Here is a 19455-nt window from a genome sequence, read left to right as displayed (position 1 = left end):
TCTCGGAGACGTCGTTGGTAAATCCAAAGCCGTGCTCGGAAATGTCAGAAGTGCAATGGAGTTTGTTCGTACAGTATGTGCTTGTAAAACGTACGTATTGACTAATATCTACGATCACGTTTATATTTTTTCCCTATTCAATTACTATTCTTTTAACATTAATGATTTTACTAATATTAGCCTTGTTTTCATTCGATCATTAATTAACAAAGTGAACATATATTATTTGAGAGTAGTATAATTTTATTATCATAAAATACAAAAATTAGCGTGAACCCTGTCCCTCCCATTACTCTCCGATAATTTCGTAATATTATTTATTTATTTATTTTTTCGTGTCAATTGCAATTTAATTTAATAATTTGTTCATGTTTCGAATTATGTTCTAATGAATTAAAATGTAAATTTAACAGTTGTCTGATGATCGAATTACATTTAGAAAAATGAAATAAAAACGATTAGAAGATATATATATATATATATTTAATGACAATTAAGAAGTGGGACGAATTCAAAGAATAGATGAAAGATAGATAAAGTGGTGGTAGAAACCGTTGGGATCTTTCGCCATTGGCGTGGCATTCGCATTCGAGCGTCGTCCTTTCGTAATAATTGCTACCGATTCCTCCCGACGACCGCCATGCTGCATTTCCAGCTTTTTACCTCAGCTATATTCCCCACCGTACTGGCATCGCCCACTTTGTCTCTTTTCCTCCGGTTGGTCGCACGACACGTAAGCTCATCTCTTTCTCTTTCTATTCCTCGTGCAAACACATACATACACAGATAAATTCACTTATACATAGCAGACTCATGCTCTCTTTCTCCCTTCTCTAATAGCAAAACCTACGAGCTGTTCATTCCGCTTACAGTCACACGAACATGCGCTCGCACGTTTCAACGCGTGCGCGCGCGCGCGCGCGCAGAAGAAATGAGAGAGAGTGGGAAGATGAAAGAGAAAAAGAGATAGGTTGAGAGACTCGTTTCTTCTCACTCCCACCCCCGTTAGCGAACATGGCCGCTTCACTGGCGCAATTAGAGGCAGCCTTGCGCGCGGGCACGCCGACTACAATATCATTAAGAGACGGGACTCCCTATTCTACCTTTTTTTTTCAACCATTCTTATTTTCTTCCTTCCTTCTCGGTTCATCCTTCGAACTCTTTCCCTTTTTAAGAGAAGAGATAGAGTGTAAGAGTGAGAGGAAGAAAGAGAATTTTCGTTCTCAGTTTATTTCATTTTCTTCCTTTTTTTCATCCCCCATTTAAAGCTTTTTTTTATCGTATTAAAAGAATGAGAAAAAAGGAGAAGTAAAGAGAAGAAGAAGAAGAAGGTTTTCTCGGAGGAAAATGAGAGGAAAGACGTGGAAGGCAAGGATAATTGCTCGATTGTCATCCCCTATTGGTCAGAAATGCTGGCGGCGCAAGCAGCTTTCCGGACCATTGGATTAGTTGGATGACACCATCAGTTTTCGTAATTAACTCTTGCGTAGATGTGATATCTGACTTGGGATAGTTTTTTTTTATATGATCTTTAAGATTATTATTATAATTAAATTAATATATATGAGATTTAGAGAGATGATAATACAATAGTAAGATAATATTGTTAGTTTTGTTGAATATCGAGCTGTTGGTATGCAGAGAATAGATCATCGTCATAGATTGTAAATGTAACCTTTTTTCTTCAGTTTGGTTTTCAAGGTTTCCAAGGTAGACCACCCTTTGGAGAAAACCTCGTGAGTAGAATCAAGGGTGCAGTGCAGTACAGCAGTAGTTCTGGGTGGTTGAGGTGAGAGGAGATGAGAGGAGTTTAAGGAGTTGTAGCAAGCAACGACCAGCAACAGCAACAACAGCAGCAGTAGCAGGAGCAGCAGCACTGGGACCGTTGGTATAAATCCTTATAAATTGACAAAAAAGCGGGGATATCAGCTGGCGAGATCTTGTGGTAGCCCACTCGAGGGTTTCTCCCTCCTTTCCTTCCTTTCGCCATGCTAAAACAAAAGGCGACCCTCCTCGCCAAGCACATACTTCTGGGCTGCACATAAATACGCGCACCTACGTCACTGTGTGCTCCTTTACACGTATATATATCTGTGTATATACGTGTGTATCCTAGCGGGCTTGTACATCCGCAAAATTCAACGAAATGGCTGCGCTCTTACGCATAGTCGTTTATTCACCGAAAAGCTTTTTCGTTCTATTGCTATGACTACTAGTACACACGAAAATGGTTAAACCATTTTTACCCATGTAACTTGATAATTCTAAAACATTTTAAAAATTGTTCACTAACAAGTACACTAAAATTTCATCCAAATGGATGGACCGCTTTAATGGTGATTTATTTCAAGAGTCAAATTATTTTCATAGTATTAGCAAGTAGAAAGAGTCAACGTCGGAGACAATCATCCCTCTCATTAGTAAGGTATCATCAACATAGTTGTAGTCGTTATCCTAAGACAAACAAGACATCATTAAAATAAAATGAAGGTCCATCGTACGGCCCTGAGAAGTTAAGGTTTAGGATGAGCAAATGGGGCACTACTAAAGGGAAAGGTTCTCCGATCGTTTGGTGTAGAGTCTAGCAGAATTGAGAGAGTGGTTCTTGGCCACACGGGTAGCAGCGTGCTCTTGGTAGAGTACCTACGGCTCTGGAGAGTAAGACAGTGGCCACGAAATAAGAAACCGGTTAGGACCCAATTTACTTAACAACGGCCGAGAATCCAACACTTACGGATGTTCGAGCTCGAGCGCCGCCTCAAGCGGCCCAACCTTCAAGAGTGTGTGCTACCACCAACAGCAACATCCTTACTGCATCCTCTTGTTACGCGGTCTCACTCTTAAGAACGTTCATAAGGAGAAAGAAAGAGAGAATGAATTTACTCTTGTACGTGTGTGAGTTTTGCGAACCTCACGATTAACACTCCCATTAGGGGATAACTACTAGCACTTACTTGTGTGAGTTTTACGTCCCCGCTTCTTTCCTCCTCTCACCATTAAAGCTCTTATTACCGACTACTACTACTGATATCGATACTAACAAGCTAAAATCTCTTTTTACTGATCTAGTAATAAGGAAATTTTATTCGTCACACTATTATTAGATTTCTTGGGTATATTTATATTCAATGGTTTCATTGAACGCTTTAAACGCGTCGGCCATCTTGTTAAAAACTTAACCTCAAACCGAAATGTATATCCAAATATGTTTTGGATATACATTTATATTCAATAATTTTTCAATCTTGACGAAGTGTATCTTAATTGATAAATTTCTAAATAATATAATAATAATAATTCGTTTTTAAAATGAACGCGTCAAGAATTAAAGTAGGTGTTGATTGATTATGATGATGAAAAAAGAAAAATTATTTTTAATTACTAAAAAATGTGGTGGCTGCTTTGTCATCGGCTCGAAAATTGGTGGAATAAGACGTTAGTTTTTTATTGTTATGTTTTTTTTGTTTCAGTTCAGAAAGTTGTTTCAACGAGAAAGGACAGAAAGAAAATGAGAGAGAAAGAGAATCGGTGCAGTCTTACACACACCAGTACGATACTCCGACACCATTACCAACCTCGCACGGGACGTGTACGGTAGCCGGCTACTAATTTCGACTTCATCGTCCGAGATAAGAGTGGAATTTTTGCCACTGCCAAGTCGAAAAGCCGGCGCTAACTCGTACCACTACGACTCTTAACCCAAAGTTCTTAATTTTCGATGCCGAACTAAAGAACTTCGAGTATCTTTTTGTCTTTTTTTTTTCTTTTTTCTTCGAGGATTTTTCGTTTTTTTCTTAGGTTTGTTTTGCTTTCATGATGTTCCGGCTTTTCGTTTTTATCGAAAATTGGAATCTTTTAATACGTCATATCGTACGAATTTTAAGGATTACGAGGTAAAGGGGGTTCGATTTCTTTTCAAAAAGCGGCAAAATTTCTTAGAAAATTTTCAAATTAACAAGGAGTCAAGAATCTCTAGAGTTTAAATAGTCTTTAAGTGTTTGACTCATATTAATAATATTTCATTTATGATTATTTTTTTCTTACAAAAAATACGAACTTTATTATTATTATTTTTTTTAATATACTGAAAAATAAATATTTTAGGATAAATTAAATCCATTTAAATCTCATTTCTTCCTAAATTTTCGTAATTTTTATTAAATAATTATTATTAAATATGTATAAAATTTATTTAATCGTTCATTTCAATTCAAGATAAAAATTATTTTTCTTAAGATAACCAAAAACGGTAAGAGAGAAAGAGAGAGGAAGTAAAATAATTTTTTTTTATCGAATATGCAATTTACTCGGTACCAACTCGAATTAAAAAAAAAAGAAAAAGATAACTTCTTGAAGAGTTCTTAATTTTGTTAGTTAGGAAAGACCCTCCCAGTGATCGTAATTCGGATGCGGCTCGTTAAATGCGCTTACGAATGAGCAATAAGTGGTTAAGATTAATCGGCAGTGATCGCCGATAATGTAAAATCGCGGGGTATAATTTCGGCGGTCGTATTCGAAAGATGAAATGAATGAGAAAGAAAGAAAGACAGAAAGAAATAGGAAAAAAAAATAAATATATATATATATATATAAGAGAAAGGAAGAGAAAGAAAGATAAGGCCAATAATAATAAAAACGAAATACAACTTGATACTCATTTGGCAAAACAGGTTTCCATCGAGCACCCGTTTTCTCTCTCTGTCTCTCTTTCTCTTTAAGTTTCAATGACATTGTCAAAATTACTTACGATTCTCAAAGAGCAAGCTTCCGAAAAAGGTGCTCGTTGTGCGAGTATTTTCCTTGGAAACTACCTAATTGCAAACTTCGATATTATAAATCATTAAAAAGTACGGAGTCCTATCCACATGACCACTCGATTGTTCATTTGTTTTTTATTTCATCAGGTGACTACTACTCGATCCTTCATTTTTTTTTTTTTACATCAGGTTACTACTCTATTGCTCATTTTAGTTTTATTTATTTTTCTTCTTCAGGTGGCTATTACTAGATCGTTACTCATTCTCTTGCTTTTCTTTTATCAGGTGCTACTAGTTGATTATTCGTTTTATTTATTATACTTTTCAGGTGGCTACTAGATAGTTCTTTGTTTTTTTTTCTTTTTTCACGAGGTGACTACTTTTATATTTTTTTTCTTTTAGTCAGATGATGCGTTGGTTCGGAAAACAAATTTTCTAATCGATCTGAAAAAATATATATATATATATTTGATCGTTAATGTCGGATTTAATAGCTTGTACGATTTCAGATGTAATGATTTGAAGGTAAACTATATAAAAACAAAATATTAAAAAAAAGAGGATAAAGAGAAAGAGTGAGAGAGAGAGAGAGAGAGAGAGAGAGAAAAATTATACGCGTTATGGCTTATCGTTAGGTACGGAGATATAGTGGCCATTATGGAAATAATATCTGCCGCAATATATATTTGGAGAATTTATCTTAGCGAGATATCTGCCTTTATCTCGGCGCGAGATAATGTAGCATACGTCGTGTCCGCCGAAATATCGATATTTTAAGCGAATTTATTGCCTCGTAAATGGAGCAAACGCTACCGAGCAACGTTCTCTCTCTCTCTCTTTCTTTCTTTTTCTCTCTCTCTCTCTCTTTCTCGGTCGTTTCGCAATTTATCACTGAATCAGCGATAAAACGCCTGGATTTCGGCGCTCTTTTGGCCGCGTACAACATTTTATTTAGCAAATCAGGGATATGATATTTTCAAAGGTAGCATTGAATTTCCATTTTAAATTGACTCCAACATTCGGGTATTCATTCTCCGCGTTCGAGCAGAAACTTGTGTATGCTCTCTCTCTCGTCGTTGATCTCTCCTCTATGATCGAAAATTTATCTTCCGGTTATTTATTTATTTATTTATGGTGTGTCTGGTAAAGATAAAATATCGTTTTATTATTAACCTTTTTTCATTTTTTATATTTCCATTATGTTTTAATCGATGATAGAATTTTTCGATTTCAAAATACGCGATTAACAAAAACAAAATTGACGCTCAAATTGATGATCAAAAGAATAAAATTATATTATTTATAATATTTAATTATGTGTATAGAAATATTTGTGGATAATGGAAATTATTCTAAAATCATTAGGTGCAATATTAAACGTCATAAGTTAACAAAAATGTCAGGTATAAAATTATGAAAGCAATTATTCGTAATTTCCATGATAAACAAATAAATCTAACGTTTTTTAAAAATGAATAGTCTGAGAGAAAGAGAAAAAGTGCATAATTTTGTAGGTGTATTATGTGATAACTGAAATTATAACAAAAATATATTTCTTTTGCATTAATTCGCAGAATTATATCATGTTTTTCAAAATAGAAATTGAGATTACTATCATTAAAAGGCATTTGATTGTCAAATATCAGTAACAATGTTAATTTAGAAGAAGAAGAAGAAGAAACAGAAGAAAAATAAAAATGAGAAGAAGAAGAAGAAGAAGCGGCTTCCCTTGGGTCCCAATTCCGATCCAATTTGATGCACGGTAGCTTGGAGATAGCACGCAAAGGGTAGAAAGGGGTAGGGTAGGGGCAAAGGGGGAGTAAATGGTAAATAACTGAGCTGTCCAGACACGGTCCCAGTTACGGTTACGAGCGAAAAGAGAGAGAGAGCGAGAGAGAGAAAGAGAGCCTAATTAAACGATGTACAATTTATAACACCAGCCAGAAGGTCTAATGGCTCGCGTTCTTGGAAACCCGCTGGTTCACCGTTGGACCACACCTAGCCGGTCCTGCCGAGAGATTGTCATCAGGTTCTACGGAATGACGCCGGTTCGTTCACGAATCGTGCACGAGATTCTACCTATCCCTAACCCTATTTCTATCCCTATCCTTATCCCTTTGTCCTTGTTCTCCTACTGTTTTCTTCGTGTGTCTTTCTGACGTGCGAACAACCAACGTTCTCTATCTCTTTCTAATAATTATTTTCATAACGATACAACATAGACTTGATTTTGACACCATTGATTACTATTTTTAGTATTAATACTTCATTTTTATTTATTATTTGATATTTTTTTACATTTTTTAGTCAAATTTCTTTTATCATGAACTACGAAGTATCTTGGGGTGGGAACAGGAGTTATGGTATACGTATAAATTTTATTTTGGTTATTGGGTTCTTTTTTTTTGAAATTGTTGTAAGTAACATTTAAAGGTAATATTTGTAATTAATTAAGTAATTATATTGGTAATGTGCAAAGAGTATTTGTATTATTAGTGCAATATTATTGCAATAGTAACTATCATTTTCAATATCAGTTATTAAATATACTATAGTTATGTTTATTAATAATTAATTTATTATTGAGAACTATTAAATAAATAAAAATTATATGAACAATATTTTATGCAAAAATCAAATATATATATATATATATATATATATATATATATATATATATATCTATATTGCACAAATTAATTTGTTATAAATTTCTAATAAAAATATATATAATTTCGAAATATATTGAATATTCATGATGATGATTTATCTATTTCTATTTGTATAATTCGTACTTAAATAGATAATCGAAGGTCGAAATCGTCATATATAGATGAGAAGAGTCGACAGGGTCATTAACGAACTTCCTACATTCTCGGACTTCCCCTCGCACTGCTCGAAAGCTCTAATTATTTCTTGCTCTCCACGATCACTTCCGTACGTTCAAGTTGGATTACAGGTGTAACTGCCTGCGGGAAGGACGATGCCACTCGCATACCTAATTAGAATCCGATAAGCGTATGCGGTAATACCTCGACCACCGCCTTGCCTTGTCCAGATCGATATACGATAATATTACGTATTAACGTTAATGACGTTGTATAACGGAAAAATTACGCTCACCAAATGATAATAAACGCCTTATTTCATTAACTTCTTCTATATATATATATATATATATATATATTTATCTTTCTCTTTCTTAAACACGTCAATGTTTTCCTACATGTCTCTGCTATCGTATAATATAATAATTATAAGTCTTATATAGGTTATCGATCAATCAATCAATTAATCTCAATCAATCGACTTTTGTTCTTTTTTTTTATAAAATGTGTCTTTAATTATTTCTATATGTTAATTGAACAATTATATACTATTTGAACAATTTATCGTTTTCAATTTGTTCGATTTTCTTTTCTTTTTTTTTTTTAGATACAATTTAGAAAAAAGTTCTACTTTTTGTGCTTATATTATAATTAGGTATAAATAGAATTGCAAGTTATTTTTTTAAAATTTATCAATTTAGATATTTTAAAATTAAATTTTTATGCTAATCCTAAATTTCTACTTTGCTTTTCTTTTCAAAATTAAAATCAAGAGAAACAAGTAAACGAAAATACGAATATAAAATACATTACAAATGTTAACAGGTTAATCAAATTATTTATAAAAATTATCTATGGATAAATACAATAAAAAAAAAAAAAAAGAAAAGAAAAAAGAAAAGCAAATAAAGCAAATAAACGATAGAACAAAATTTTTCGTCGAGATAGATGAATGAGAAAACTTAAAGAAAGACAAAGAAAGAAAGAAAGAAAGAAAGAGAGAGGAGGAAGAAAAAGGTGACAAAAAGTGACGTAATCGAGTAACAACATAGTTGACGTGGTTAATGCGGTATAAAAGAGATAAAGTATGTTTTAACGCGTTTAAAAGCGTTACGGTGGTGATTACTATACTTCGACATTCGGCGTCTGTATTTCGCACGTTGGTTTACACCAACTAAAAAGTTCTATTGGATAAGGAGAGAATGATCGAGTTAGATAAAAGTTAAATAGACGAGCTACTTGCACAATTGTCCGTATGTGTACTTTATACACGGGTACACGCGCGTTTAGCTTAATAAAATATAACCAGGTAAATACGTGTTGAGAGTTTAGAGAACGCGAACGATATATTTTCTTTACTTTTTATTTGTAAACGCAAGAGAAAGTAAAGAGATGGTTTAACAACGTTCGAGTTAACTTTACTCTAGTTTGACGTGTTAAACGTTTTATCGTCCAAATTGGAACTTTATTATTTCGAAAACGTAACGTTCTTATTTCTATTCTTATTAGATAAAGCAACAAATGTTTATATTGAAATATATATTCCAATAGAGTTTATCAAAGATTCGAATAAAAAAAAAAAAAAAAAGATGAAAGAAAAAAAGGAAAGAAAGCGTGAGGAAATATTAGAGAAAGTAATTATTCTTTAACCCCTTAACGCACAATTTTTTTGAAAAAAAACCGGCCAAAAAAAATATAATTTTTTTTTTATGTAAAAAAACACAATTTAGAACATTGTCTTGGTAAATAAATTTAAAAAATATAAAATTAATCAAAATTTTTATAGCAGCATAGAATATAACGTCGCTCGAGTTAACTCGAGCATGCAACTTAAGGAATTAACAGCGAAATTACTGTATTCGTAAAAAAAAAAATTAAAAAAAAAATACGTATAAAGAATAATTTGTAGAATTGAATGGATTCGTGATATTAAGAAAAAAAAATGAAGGAATTAGATTGGGGTTTAAAAACAATGTAAATCGGTGGTGAAAGATAATCGAGTTGATCGTTTATCGAAAATTTAAGATCGAGCTAATCATTAGGGACTTAAAATCGTTTGGAAAAAGGGGTGGTGGATGGTGAATGGTGGTGATGGTGGAGGATCGTTGTGCTATCATCGGACCGCTTTGGAATCGGGTTAACGTTCGTGTTATTTTTGCTCGAAGCTGTCAACCATGCGAATCCTTGCGCTAACAAGGTGCCGCACCGCTCGACGATCCAACTTCGTTTTTCTGAATAGCCCTTTGGGAAGTTGCGATCCTCTTTTCTCTTTCTATATATATATAGATGTGTGTGTGTGTATCATGTTATCTCTCTCTCTTTCTCTTTCTGTTCGGTTAGGATCTAACGAGGAGGCCGCTTTTTGCGCATTAAAATATCGACTAATTGCCCCAGGATTCTGTCGTTGTTTTTGTACCGGTTGCCGATCGTGCGCTTGCATTCTATCGGAAACGTGATTCGCCGGCCGAATATTTTGCGAAATATCGTGCCCTCCTTTTAAGGGTCACTCCTTTTCTTTTTCTACCAAATTTTGCTCGCTCACTCCTTCGACTATAACTGATTAAGATCGATAGATAGATAATCATTTATCTATCTATAGTTGCATTTGTACAATCAATTCTCCTATCAATTCATTATATTCAACTCCAAAATTTATGTTTTGTTTATTTTTTTTATCAAATGATATTTTTATAGGTGAAGCATATTTTACAATATTTTTTATTAGATATTTTTCATAATAATATATTACAAATAACTTTGTCACAATCCTATTCTGAGTTCTTCATTTTTTTATATCATCGAATTATGTCATTCACATTTTTTTTATATTTTTGAATAAAAAAAAAAAAAATAATCGGATAATTGGACGTGCGTAAGTTTTGGTAAGAATTTGATATAAAAAGAAAAAGGGGAAGATACATTGGAAAAGATAAATTGATCATTTTGGGTTTTAATCCAATTATTCTAAAAATCACTTTTGTATACGGTTTAATGAGTGGACGATTAAGGGCACTGATAGGGGGACGCGAGTTTGACATTTTTTAGCTTCTGACCCGAATACTTTTCACTCGATCTCGCTAGATACGTAACAACGTGGATGTATATATTATCAAAGTTGACTTTAACGAGCGCCTTTCGGACATTCCTTTCGTCTTCCGCCCCTTCTGATGATCACCTTTATCGTATTCCACGGTCTTCCACGTGGATGTAGAAAATATTTTTTTTTCAACAAGTAAAAGAGTTAAAAAGAAAAGAGGGAAAGACAAAAAAAAAATCTTGAATCTTCCTCTTTATCCCAACGGTGCTCTCGTATGATAATGCAATCGCTTAATTAGCGAATCGGTGCCCCTTAAGAGCATGTTTTTAGCGATGCTTAAAAAGTATCACGATATTTCCGTCACGCACAAAACGAACGAAGAACCTAACTATGGTAAGATCATGTTCGAAAGCAAACTGGACCAGTATATCAACTTGTTTATACGTATTTACTTATTCGCTTCATTTATTTACATAACAAAAGATTTTACTTACTTTTGTATTCGTTTTAATTATTTCCCCTTTTTGTTTGTTCTCTTTTTTCAATTGATCCATTTTATTTGATTATGTTTTTCTCTTGTGTAAATTTTATAATTATAATTTGTACCAAATAATATTTCAACAATTTACTCCATTGTTTTATTTTATTTCAGTAATCAATTAATTTTATTTGTTCTTCATTTTTATTTTTAGATTTCAAAACAACGATAAGTTTGGAATAAAAACTATCGACGTTTCGTTAGAAATATTTCCCATGTCGAAGAATTGTATTTATCAAATAAAAATAACGAAGACTTTGTGTGAAGTTTGATTCTTTTGAAAAAAAGAAAAGGAAAAAAAATGTGAAAGAGAAAACAGAAAAAGAAAATGCATGGAGTCACTTGTGGAACGTCGAACAATCTGGTTGTCTGCGTTCCAAGAGAAATATTTTTCTACATGGTTCACATCTATATTCATAACGGGTGGTCTCCATTCACCACAATTAAACGATATTATTTTATAATAAAGTTTTGTTCGGGTTTTTTTTTTGTTTGTATCGACGTACACATTTACTCACACCTATGTTAACATTATTGATAAAAAAAAGAAAATAAAAACAAAAAAATTATATTATAAATATAATTCACATACATTTCAATTGGAAAAACTTTCTTTCAGATGTCGTCGAGCACGTGCGAGAATTGTCGCGTCCTTTTCATACACATAAGAGACACGAGCATAATCAAAAACGTTCGTTCGTGGTTGTATGGTATTCTTGATTGTGTGGTAGTCGTTGTTAACGTTGTCTTCTTGCTTGGTTCTTCTCTTTGTCGACAATTCATAATACGATGCCATTTCATCCTATTTACAAAACCGGTCGCACCAGGCATCAAGGTAGAAAGATATTAAAGTGATTTCCGTTGAGGCTTGGTACGTATAGTCGTGTCGTTTTCTACACATTCTGACTCTTCGCGACGGCTAATTGCTTCTCGAATATATCTTTCAGTAGTCTCTCTCTCTCTCTTTCTTTCTCTTTCTTTTTTATTTTTATTTCTTTTTTTTATGAACACTCTCACAAGTACCTTGTTAAATTTGACGTGACGTTTTGAACATCATTCTCAAGACTTTTGACATTTTAATGAGAACAATAAAGAATATTGAACGACGATAGATATCATCTAATCTTGATTAGCTGTTTAAATATCTGCCATTTAGATAATTGATTTTTTATTTTTCGTAACCGTATACATTTAAATTGATTTCTTCCAACGTTTTTACCCATTTGAATTCGAATTTTTCTTTTTTTTTTTTTTCAGGATAGTAATTTGTATTTGATTTTTTACGAGAAATTGCGATGTTTTTATTTTATTTTATTTTGTACAATTCATTGAAATATATGAATAATAATTAAAAATATAAATAAAAATAAAATATGTTGGTGTAGTAAATGATTGTTATCGTTACTTTTGAATGTGATACGCGAATATTCAAAGGGTTAAATTGATTTATAGTTATTACAATTATAATTGTTTTATATTCGAATAAAAAGCAAAAAAAAATTGAAAACAGGATACGATAAACTCACGTTAATTGAATTTAATTGAAATCCATTAGATACGAATTAGGTAAATTTGAGCAAACAACTTAATCTCGTATTCATCGAATGATACTTTGATATAGGATTATAAATCATCCGGCTAATTCATGAATTTCCTTTTTCGGAATCCGGTCAGTAGCTTACGCAGTCTTACTAACATATCTTCAGGAATTCACATTCAAGAAGATTGGAATTCTAAGATCTTCATTCGCGTTCGTACGTTCGAACTCTTGTAATAAAGTTTTTATCGGGTTTTGAGCACGATTTTTGTTAAATGATCTTTTCTCACGCATATGGGGTGTTTCAAAATATGTCTTGTAACTCTTCAAAATACTTTATGTCCGAATTATAACAATTTTTATATTATGCCCGTCACATTATTTTCATAAAAATTCTTCGAAGTAGCCATTTTCGACATTCATTTATACTACCAAACGTCTTATCATTTCAAAATACCAGAAGCTGTTTGAACTTTTCGACAACTTAAGATAAAAATTTTACGGGTAAATAATTGAAAAAAGGAGTCAGTAAATTAACATGAATCACTGAAAGACATAAACAGCTATAATTTGGGTCAAGGGTTCTGGTTCATATGATCTCATGCATTTTTTGTTCTTATTTTAATCTAATGAAAATAATTCCTTAAGTTATATTCATTTTGAAACATCCTGTATGTAATATATTTATATAAAATAATTAATAGGAATTTACTATGTTTTTATGTCTTATTTTCGTAGAGCAGTTCCTCGTTAAGTATAAACATATTTCTTTTTTTTTTATAAAGTTAAGGAAGAAATTTGTAGATTAATTAATGCATAAATTAATTCCAATTGTTCAACCATAATTTGCGTGAGTCCGAGCATGACCGTTTCTAATTAAATATTATAATAATTATATATTATGTAATATCTCAGTAAACTATTACATTCAAAATATTTTTAAGATGATTATTTTAAAAAATTAAAAATTATAAATGGAATTTGATAAATATTTTTACTTTTAAAAAAATTACTTCCTAAAGTTTAGAAATTTTCAAAATATATTCTTCTTTTTTCTAATGATTAAATTTAAATCAAAATTAAATCATAAAATAAAGATTCGATAAAATTTAAAACAAAAAAAAGAGAAACATATAATTACCAACATTATCAGTCTTCATTTAACGATCAATACTCGTCAAACAACAAACTCACTGGATACTACAAACAAAAATAAAACAAAACGTGAAGTAGAAAATCTAACCAATTGGAAAAAGAAATATTCTGACATAACTAGACAAAAATGATGTAAGAAAAGTATTCCTTCTTTTTAATACTAATTCCATATCGATATCAAAATGCATCTAACGTATCTTAAAAGAATTTCTTAAGGAATAATAATATCTATTGCTCATAGAGATCCAGTAAATAAGTAAATAAGTAAGTAAGTAAGTAAGTAAGTAAGTAGAAACGTCGCGTTCTCCTAGACAAGACGAGACGAGTCGACAGAGTCCCGTCGTCTTCTCAAGTAACGCAAGAACGACCATCGAGAGTTTGTACCCTAATTAGGAACTCGTTTACGTAGTTTTGAGCCGCCCGCAAAAGCAAATACTCTTTGAATCGTGAAGAGAAGGAGGAAAACTTTCTTGCGAGAATCCACCAACAACGTTCGGATAACTTTCTCGCCGTAAACGTGAAGATCTTTAGATGAGAAAGATGAACATGAGGAAGAAAGATGGTGATGGAGAGCGAGGGGGCGGGTTAGGAAGAAAAAGGTGCATAAAGGTGGAGGTGGAGGTTGTTGGAGTAGGGTTATGGGGGGGGGGAGACATGAAGGGGGTTGGTGATGGTCGTCACAAACGCGCGCACGCTCGCGACCACGATCATCTCTACCGTTCGTAAATTTCCTACGAAGTCGGAAACGGGATTTCGTCTCGATTCATCTTGCCGGCAATTACCCGCAACGGCACTTGATCCGCGTACGTGAACGACGAGACCCGACCGATTTATGGGATGCGCGCGTACGTGTCGAGCAAAACGATTATTTCGAGCCTTTTCTTCGTCTTTCGATTCTTTCAATTCTCTCGATCTTCTCTCACTGTCTATCTCTTTCTCTTTATCTTTACGTGTCTCTCTTTCTCTGTGTTCGGGATACTTTCGAGAAGAAGAAGAAGAAGAAGATGATGATGATGATGATGATGATGATGATGATGATGATGATGCGTACCTCTTTTTCTCTTATAAGTGATTTACGATTAAAACTTCGTAAGATAAAAAGACTTTCGAGAAGAAAATTCGAGTCAAACGGTAGAAGATAGTAGGACGATAATCATTAACGATTCGTCAAAGTTTATAATACTTTTTTTGATCGTTCATTATGATCTTAAGGGCTTTTTTCTCTTATTAAAAATCGGTTAATAACAATTGATTAATTTGAAAAAAGTAAAAGATGATGTAAACAAAATTTCGAGGTAAAGGTATATGGATAATCAATTAGAGATTCGTTAAAGTTTTATAATACCTTTTTTGGTAATTCTACGAGATCGTGATTTCTCGTGTAAAATCGGTTAACAATCGATTAATTTGAAAAAAAATAAATAAAAAATAAATAAAGAAAGAAATACCGAAAGAAAAAGAATAAAATCAAATATTTATCTCGTTTATTTTACATAAGTTTTACATAAATACATGAGACTCTAACCATCTTTCTCTCTCTTTTTCATTCTCGTTTTTCCATATAAAAGCAATCGATTCCACGGATCGATCCGATAAGGAAAGAAAGAAAGAACGAAAGAAATAAATAAAGAAAGAAAGAGAAGGTACGTATCTCTGCTTTGGAAGGTTTTAGACAACGCGAAGGGAGGTAGAGATCGAACGTGTCCCGTTTCCTTTTTCTCCGAAATTCTCTACTCCGTAGTCCTCCATTTCTCCCTTCCTTTCCAACCTTCTTGGGGTCCTCCCTTTATATCATTGAAGAGGACACGAATCCGAGCATCGGTACACCCGTCGAAAACAGTGGCTGCCTCCCAATTAGGACAGAGGTCTTCTCTTTTAAGTAATACCCGTTCTCCGCTGACTTCTCTCTCTCTTTCTTTTACATATATGTGAGTATATATACCCATACTTGTTTCTTGGTAGCTGTCCACCGCGACGATTGACTTTCCGCGGCATTCTCGTCTTTCTCTTGTATAAATTAGTCCCAGCCGCCACATAATGGCGTGTCGATGCGCTACTGTCCCTGGATAGCCTTTTGCCTTTCTAATTCTTTTTTTTTCTTTCTCTCTCTCTATCTCTCATTTTATTTCTCATACCATCTCTCACGCTCTTTCTTTCTTTCTCTCTATCTTGATTTTTCTCTTAATTTATTATTATTTTTTTTTTGGTCGAGTATTTCTTTCTCATTTTCTCTTACCGGTTTTACGTATCCGTCTTTCTTTTATTTTTTATCCGTAGGTTGTTGATTTTTTTAAATTTTATTTTTTTGGAGGATATTTCTTTCTTGTTCTTTCTCTCTTACCGGTTTTTACATATCGCTGTCTCTTTCTTTTTTTTAATTTTTTGTTTTTCTTGATCTTTTTTTAAACATTTTGTTCTAAGGATATTTTTTTCTCTTTCTTTTTTACTGGTTTTTCATAACTGTCTCTTTCTCGCTCAAGCAATGTTTATATCCACATCCTTCTCGCACCTCTTCTCTTCTCTTCTCTTCTCTTATTTCTCTCTCTTTTTCCTTTTCTTCAACTCTTCCTCATTCTCCTCCTCTTTTCGTTCGCACACTCGTCAGACCGGCTGCTTAATTTACGACCAATTAATTTGGATAAACTGAATGAGGGGAGGCCTGCTTTTGATGCACGCGTTAACCGACCATCTTTTCCCATATCTTCCTCTCTCTCTCTCTCTTTTTTTTTTTTAACTTTCTGTCCTCCCAAACAGGAGCTTCTCTTCTCGGTCAGGTTAAATTCGTTTCTTCTTACACACGGTTGATCATATTCTCTTCTGACATGGACGACGAGTGTTAAGAATAAGCGAAAAAAATTAAAAAAATAAAAATAACATCATAGAAAGAACAATTGAACGAATTCATTTAACGAAGACATTAACGATTTCATTTTGATAATATTGGGTTGTTTGGAAAGTAAAACCTTCACTTCAAATGAGGAGGTCAAAAACTACCTCGATCAGTTTTTTGCCAGCAAAGACCAAAAATTTTATGGGTGTGGAATCATGCTACTATCAGAAAGATGGCAAAAGATATTGGACTAGAATGGCCAATATATAATTTAATAAAATATTTGTTTATTATACGAAAAATGTCTTTCATTTTCACAAAAAAAAAAACGAAATTACTTTTCGAATAACTCAATAAATAAAAAATAAAAATAAAATAGAATTCATATATATATATATATATATATATATATATATAAAAGAAGTATACTGTTCGATAATGATATAATGTGACAACGATACAAATATTTTTTATAAAATAAAATCAAAATAAAAATCATTTCTCTCTCTCTCTTTCTCTCTCTCTCTCTCTCTCTCTCTCTCTCTCTCTCTCTCTGCAATCAAAAAGTCACGATCGTTTCTCTTTGAGTTACGATAAAATCTCACATCAGCGAGTTTCCGATCGAGGTCTTCGAAGGGATTGGAATCATGAAGAGTGGGAAAGGTGGTGGGGAGGGGGGGATTAGATGGATCAAAAGAGGAGAGAAAGGAATAGAAGTAGAGGAAGAAGAAGAAGTGGAGGAGGAAGAGGAACAGGAAGAAGACGAGTAGTCACAGCAATGGCGAAGTTAAGACGGACTATCGTGAAAGTAGCAACAGCAACAACAACAGCAACAGCAACAGCAGAAGCAGAAGCAGTAGCAGTAGCAGAAGCAGCAGAAGCAAAAGTAGTAGCAGACGGCGTTCGTATGTCTTTGAGAGAACGAGTGAAGGGTGAGGGGGGGGGGCTGTTTGGTATTCCGTTTGCGTCCGAGGGCATAATTGGCCGCCAACTGGCGACGACTACGACGCTCCTCCGGGTATCGCCAAGACAAGAAATTATTCTTTAATTAATTGTCAGTGGTCTCAATGTGACCACATGCGTAGGATCACTCGGAGGATCCTACATACATAAATTTCGATCTATATGGAAAAGATATATAGTATAGGATAGGATTTGATAGGATTCGATACGTTGGATTGGAGGATAGTTTCTATGTGGTGACTCTCTTTCTCTCTCTCTTTTATACTACAGTTTGTATATATATATATAACTCGTTATTCCATCTTATTTTATTACAGTTAGTATTTCTAAGGAGAGAAAAGAAGAAAGTGTGAGGGTGTGTGCGATGTTTTACTTTAAAAGCTTAGCTAACTACTTATATGTCCTTTGTTGTTACTTGATCTATCTTAGCAAATACCTTTTACCTGGCGCCCTGTCTCTTTGTAAATCCTTTAAAGGTTAATTTCTTTCTCCTTTTTTCACATCTTGCTCATTAAGCTAGGAAATCATCTTCTTGGATATCCAAGAAAAATGTTCATTAATTTTGTACTTTCATTAGAAATATTATATATTATATCTTCTTCTTCTTCTTCTTTCTAGTTTTAGTTTTCATTATTTCTTATTTACTTATTTCAAATGATATATACTCAACTGGCTAATTATTGGTTGAGTATATATCCTTGGGTCTTACGTTCTACCGTCTTGTTATTACCTGTAGATATATTAGCGGAGAAGAACAATTAGGCTACCGGTCTTCGACGAGAGAGAGGACAGTTACGAGCCGCGGATGAGAGATTCAAAGAGGCCGGCGAATCTCTTTGATCGTTTCTACCCATGAAACAACGGATCTCTCTCTCTCTCTCTCTCTATCTCTACCTTCTCAGCTTAGACCTTTTGCAGATAGGAAAGGTGAGTCTGCGTGAACACGCGTGTGGATCGCATAGGCGTCTTTCTTCCTTTTTTTTCTTATTAATTATTTCTTACCTTAGGACACATTTTTTTCCTTTTTCAATCATGAATCATCTCGGCTTACGTACATCGTAATTATATTATAATTAAATAATTAATCAGAAACAACATTTGGTTAGGATTTATAAAAATATCACGAGAAGAAAATAAATTCCCGAATAAAATATAAATAATATTTGTGTGTATAATAATAAGTTTCGTTCGATTGAAACTAATGAGAAAATTTGTTTCGTCGTATTTTTAATAAAAATTCGACCGAATTTGACGCCACTGAATTCTGACGATTCCTTTCGACGAAAAGACAGGTGCACACAAGATGAGAGTACGAAACGTACGACGATGATAACGATGAAACGAAGGAACGCGTTGGCGAAATTATATATTTGTGTATACGTGTATATGTGTTTATGTTTATATATATACGTATACACAGATAAAAAAGGGATATATCCCTAGTATATATATATATTTTATAATTAGCCGGCGGTTGCCGTCGATAAATCAGCGCGCCGCCCGGCTTTAGGACTTAATTAAAAAATTTAGTCAAAAACCAATTAGCGGCCACGGCGAATTAACATATTTCTAATTATCTACCGGACACTTTCGGCTGCCTTATACCAGCCACAAACCTCTCTCTCTCTCCCTCTCTCTCTCTCTCTCTCTTTTTGTTATTTTTTATTTTCTTTGTTTTTTTTTCATTGAGAAACCTGTAATATAAGCCCAGTGAATTTTTCTCTTCTTCTTTCTCTTTCCAGTCGTTTTATTTCTCTCTCGTTTTACCAATCTTCCACACCACAACCCTCGATGACGTTGCGATACGGTC

The 19455-nt window shown here is 33.4% G+C and overlaps 1 long non-coding RNA gene across 1 annotated transcript; it reads left to right on the top strand.

Annotated features, from left to right (window-relative positions):
* The first annotated feature begins 458 nt into the window (after positions 1 to 458).
* On the top strand, positions 459 to 4055 carry LOC149030920 (uncharacterized). The gene is made up of 3 exons (XR_016178185.1): positions 459 to 1471; positions 1689 to 1888; positions 3471 to 4055. It is a non-coding gene; the product is annotated as an uncharacterized LOC149030920 (long non-coding RNA).
* Positions 4056 to 19455: the final 15400 nt, after the last annotated feature.

Source organism: Polistes dominula, unplaced genomic scaffold (genome assembly GCF_049000335.1).
Source record: "Polistes dominula isolate Pdom_NZ unplaced genomic scaffold, Pdom_raw_medaka contig_20, whole genome shotgun sequence".
NCBI classification, from domain to species: Eukaryota; Metazoa; Arthropoda; class Insecta; order Hymenoptera; family Vespidae; genus Polistes; species Polistes dominula.
Note: the sequence above shows the minus strand (reverse complement) of the source record. Positions and strands in the feature narration are given on the sequence as shown.